Here is a 5,459-nt window from a genome sequence, read left to right as displayed (position 1 = left end):
AAAGCACCCAGTTTCTGGTGTCTTGCATCAGCGCCCTCTGGCTGACTCATACAGTCGCTAAGACATCCGGGGTTCCTTCGTCGGCTCGAGCGTCTCCCGCGTGCAGGGTGGGACTCCTGCAGCGCCAGCGCCGCCCCCTGAGCGAAGCAGCTGAGGCCGCCCCTTCCACCAGCCGCAATTATGACGATTTGCACAACCGGGCACGGGGTATCTCTCGCCACCCCCACCTCGGGCCCAGCAGAGCAGGCGGTGACCTGGGGTCACCTGGCCCGGCCCAGAGCGGCTGGGACCCCCGTGCCCTGCCCGGGCCTGGACACTGAGCTGCGGCCGCTGGCAGGAGGGGGAGCTGGCTCCCCTGGGCCGCGCGCCACATCGGTGACAGCTGTGTACTGGCTTCCTCCTTGGCTCCCCGGGGACCCGGGCGTGTCTGATTCACTCAACAGGGACCCCCAGAGCTGACCAGTGCCTGGCACCCAGGGTCACCCCAACACTCGCTGAGCAGCAAACGAATGACTGCAAGGCAGATGGACAGATGGACAGGCACGGGGGCGTGCTGGCCTGCAGGAGGCCCTGAGAACCCCCACAGCACATGTAAGAGGTTTTTGTGTGCACGGATCGGCCCTTTTGCCCCAGAACTGTCCAATCCAAAGAGAGTGTGAACCACAGAGGCATTGGAACATTTCCTAGTAGCCACGTCCGTAAGGCAAAAAGAAATAGGTAGAAATGACTTTAATTACATGTTTTAGAACTCAGTACACTACAATGTTCTTTCCACGTTTAACTAACAGAAGAAGCACCCGGGGGCTCTTTTATGTTCTTCCTTCCACCCCAGCCCTGTGATCTGGCATGTATTGTCACGAAAGGCTCATCCTGACGGGGACCAGCCACGTTTCGAGGGCTCCGTGGACGCTGCCGTGGCCGCTGCCGTGGCCAGCAGGCTCTAGCGTCTCCCTAGAGCCCCATGGGGCAGTGTCCGCCAGGTGCCACGGCATCTGTCAGCCATGCCCCTGGCGTGGTCTCACCGGCCCCATCTCGTCTCCGCTGTAGTCAGCGTGATCAGGAGAGCAGGGCCTCCGGTCACCCCTAAAATAGAACGTGGGGGAGTCTGCCCGACTCAAGGTCATTTCTGAACATGAAAGCAGCTCTCCTCGAAGGTTAGGCACCCGGCTGGGGCCGGGGAAAGAGGCTCCCTGGAGCTCCCGCCATCCGTGGACTGTGCCTCGTGGGCCCCGGAACAGCCTCTGCGGCCTCCACGCCTTCCCGAGGCCACCAGGTGTCCACAGCCACCGAGGCCTCGGCATACAGAGCGGCTGCCAGAAGCCTGCAGGGGGATGAGGGTTTGCACCCTAGGGCAGGGTGCGCCCGTGTCCAGAAACCACGTTTTAGGGTCGTCTCTCCTCGGCACCCGCCCCCATCAAGCCTCATCTCGGATGAAGTCACCCCACAAGCTGAGCCCCGAGGACAGGGTGGGGGCGCTGCTGGGGGCTCGGCACAGACTCGATGGCTGGCGGTGCGCGCCTGAGCAAGGGCCTCCTGGGGCTCGATCCCCTCATCCGCAGAGCAGCCCCTGGCCCTGGGGTGGGGGAGGCCGGGTGGGCTGGGCCGGGCCGCCGGGGCACGGGGCTCGGGGCCGGCGCTTGGCCATGAGCGCGAGCAGCTGTCCAGCGGCCGGCAGGGACGCCCCGAGCCGACGTGGGTTAAGGACTTGCCGCGGCGGTGACTCCTCCCGGGAGGTGTGCACGGCCCACTCAGAACCCGAGACCCCAAGGCAGCGGGGCGGGGGCGCCGTCCCCCCACCTGGTAAAACTGCACAGAGCAAGCCCTGGGTGCCCTCAGGGCTAAACCCCCCACATTCTCCGGAGTTTCCCCTTTATCTTCTGAAATGTGAAATCCCCTCAGGCAGCTCCTAGCTCCTGACCTTTTTTTTTAAAAGATTTATTTTATTTATTCCCCTTGTTTTGACTTGCTATGTCTGTCTACCTTGTTTCTTTAGGAGGCACCGGGAGCCGAACCTGGGACGGCTGACGTGGGAGGGAGGCGTCTAAGTGCTTGAGCCGCGCCCCTCGCTGCTTTGTTATGCCTCATTATGTTTCTCCTCCCTGAGTCTCTTGTTGCGTCATCTTGTGTAAGCTCGCTGCACCTCCCCGTCGTGCCAGCTCAGCATCTTCTTTGGAGGCACTGGGATCCGAACCAGCAACCTCCCGTGTGGTAGGCGGGAGCCCAGCCGCCCAGGCTGCATCCGCTTCCCCCTAGGTCATGACCTTTGACCTCGGGGCCCCTAAAGGATGACCCAACCCTTGTCCGATCAGCAGGAGGCATGCTCACTTCCTTCTTACGGCTATAAAACGGCCAGCCCTGGAACCCCAGAGCGCCTTCCGCTCCGTGGCCTTCACTGCAGGAAAATTTGGAATCATGGATAAAACGGCACCGTCCGCAGACGCGAGGCCCCCACGCGGCCGTCCCCGCAGCGCCGCCTGCTCTCCCTGGGCTGCGGGTCCACGGCAGCCCGGCCTTCCAGTGCTTTCCTCTCCATCCCGGGCGCCCGGGTACGGCGTCCCTGCAGACCCGCTCCTTGGCCGGCGAGACGCGAGGAGGCGCGGGCCCCGGCTGAGGGCGTCGCGGCCGCGGTTTTCCTAGTGAGCTCGCTCTCGCCTGCCCCAGCCGGGGACTTGGCCGACGCGGGGACAGAGGCGGCCCCGGGGCATCCCCAGAGGCCCCTCGTGCCTGCGATCAAGACCCATCGGCTCCGACAGATCTTCTGGCGAAACTCACTCAGGCCCTGTTCATGGCATTTAAATTACTTGGAATTTGCAAGTCCGATACAGCCATGAATATTCATGGCGTTGGCTGGGAGGAAGCCCAGGAGGTGTGTGGGGGGGCCACCATCGTCCTGGCAAGGCCCACCGCCCGTGCAGACTTCCAGAGAAAGCTCTGGAAACGACAGCTGCCCCTTGGCCCTGTGACCTGCTGTGACCCCACAGGTGGGGGGACGGAGAGTTGAGAAGGGGTGGGGGACGGAGGGGAGGGGGGAGGGAGGGGAGGTGGGGGTGAGGGGCGAAGGGAAAAGCGGGCGAGGGCCGAGGGGGTGGGGCTGCGCCTCCTCATGGTGCTTGCTGCAGCCTCGGGGCGGCCCTGGCGCCGGGTGGGCACTCTTGGGCCCTCGCCCCACCCGGGGGTCGGGCCGGGCCGGTGACCGCGGGCAGCTGCCCCGTCCCAGGCTCGGCGCGTGGGGACAGCCTGCCGGGACCACAGCTGGCGCCTGGAACGGGCGGGCCGGGGAGCGCGCTGCGTGCTGCCGTGGCGGCGTGGCCCGGGGCTGCCTGTGGGCCCCTTCACCTGCTCCCACGGCCCCGTCCGCCTCCGGTTTGGGGGATGCTGGGTGAAAAGCACACGCCCCCAGGATGCAGGAGCCTGGCTGTGTGGGAGCTCAACGTGCTCCATCTGAACCCAAGCAAGAGAGACCGCGGTTAGGTGCGAGGATGAACTTCCCGATTAAACGGTTTAGCTCCCAAGGTCCACGGCTGACAGAGGCTTGGGGGTCTCCACACGTCTGGACTCGCTGGCACCAGCCAGAGCTGGTCTTCAGTCCACAGACGCTGGCGTGGCTGCTTGCTTTGGTCAACTCAGTCACTCCTACCGCCCCCCAAGAAGGGCAGTTGAACCTCCACCTTTCAAATGGGGAAACTGAGGCCGAGGTGATGTCACCCAGCCGGTGAGAGCAGGGCTGGAGGGCGCCCGGGCCTCCGCCTGCTGCCCACAGATGTCCTGCCGGCAGCGTGGCCCCGCCCACGGTGCAGGGGGACCAGGGGCTGCTCGGGGGAGGGCCGGCCGTGGGCGAGGCCGAGTGGGCACCGCGCCAGCACCCCGCCTGGGCCGCCCCTGTCGGTCCCCTGGGCTTTTTCACTGGCGAGAAGCCTTGTTGGGGGAGGGCCCCCTGCCCCCCGCGTGGGGCAGCCTCGTCCCGCGGCTGCCACCAGGGGACGGGCCAGACCCCTGTGCGGCGAGGAGCGGCCTGGCCTCCGTCGCGTGGTTTTCACTTGCTCGCGGTTGTCACGTACAACGATGCCGGGAGGCCCACCCAAACGAGACTTCACACCCCGCTCGCGGACAGCGAGGACGAGGCCCTGAGACGGTGCCCACGGGCGGAGCCAAGAGACGCGGCTGTGGCCGGAGCCCCCTGAGCCCCGTCCACGGGGTGCTGGCCGCCCGGCCGCCCTCACTTCAGCCTCCCACCCAGACCCCCGCTGCCCGCAGTGCCCACCCTGGGCCCCCGCCCCGCTGCCAGCGGAAAGGAGAGCATTCCGGGAAGGGTGGGTGCACAGACACAGACCCAGGCGGCGCCAAGGAGGGCGGGGTCCCGGCCACAGGGTCCCTTCCCCGATGGTGACTCCAGGGGCCTGGCTCTGCCTTCCTCAGGCCCTGCTGAGTTCCCTGCGGATCCAAGACCCCGATGCCCACGGCTGCTCCCCCCGGACACTGCCCCGCCCTGGCCAGGCCCCCCGAGGACACGGCCTGCGGGGCGCCCAGGGCCAGGAACGGGGTGGGGCCGGCAGGGACACGGGGTGAGCTGGGTGCCCCAGAGCCGTCACGGCGCATGGGCTGCTGCCACCAGTGGAGGCTGCTGCCACCAGTGGAGGCTGCTGCGCTCTCGCCCTCCCCAGCCCATGTCCCTGGTTTGCGCCGAGCCACGTGCTCTGCCCAGAGATGCCTGAGGGGTCCGGGGGGCCAGGCTTGACTCTGCCCCCGGCTCAGCCCCTTCCCCCCTCCTCCGCCCCCACCCCACCCCGGGTCACGGCCCCTCCCCCCACCCCACCCCCACGGCCAGAGCACGATTCCGGGGCTCCCTCGCTGGGGCACCCTCTTGCCAGGGCCCAGGAGCCACAGACCTGCACGTGCCCGGCTGCTCCTGGGGCTCCCGGAGGGCGGCCTCCCCCAAGCCTCCCCACTTGGACGGCCCCTCCAGCGGCCTCCCCCACGGCTGCAGGCCCAGCCGAGGAGCCGATCTGGGTGGTCTGTGGGCAGCGGCCGGGGGGGTGGCTTCGGGCGTCGTGTGTGGTGCGTGGGGCGGGGGCCGGCTCCCTGCCAGCCGGGTGCCACCTGGCGCTACCGGGATGTGGGGGAGGAACGGGTGCTCGGAAGGGCTGGGGTGCTGCTCCCGGTCTGCACCCCCAGGCGAGAGCCAGCCAAGCCCCTTGTCTGCCCTGCACCCAGGGCAAGGGACGGCGCGTTGGGTCCCGCGGCCGAGCTCCCGGGGTGGGTCTGGCAGAGCTCTTGTCTCGCTGGGCAGCTGGAGGGCGCTGGGCAGGGCGTTCCCCCCGCTGGCACTGCAGCCTCTGGGGCCGCTTCCTTTCCCAGCTCGTCTTTCTTTTCTCTCCTTTTTGCACAAGGCTCAGGCACGAAAATCAGGTCTCACTGCACAGGCGACGGCGCCGCGGAGCACCTGTCCACCCCCGAGGACT

At 67.4% G+C, this 5,459-nt stretch overlaps 1 protein-coding gene across 1 annotated transcript in view; it reads right to left on the bottom strand.

Moving 5' to 3' along the window:
• Positions 1 to 5,459, bottom strand: part of NTSR1 (neurotensin receptor 1) — a 42,438-nt gene that overhangs the window by 23,232 nt on the left and 13,747 nt on the right. The window lies entirely within an intron of this gene.

Source organism: Dasypus novemcinctus, chromosome 24 (assembly GCF_030445035.2).
Source record: "Dasypus novemcinctus isolate mDasNov1 chromosome 24, mDasNov1.1.hap2, whole genome shotgun sequence".
Lineage (NCBI taxonomy): Eukaryota > Metazoa > Chordata > Mammalia > Cingulata > Dasypodidae > Dasypus > Dasypus novemcinctus.
The sequence above is the reverse complement of the archived record's forward strand: the minus strand, read 5'-3'. Positions and strand labels throughout refer to the sequence as shown.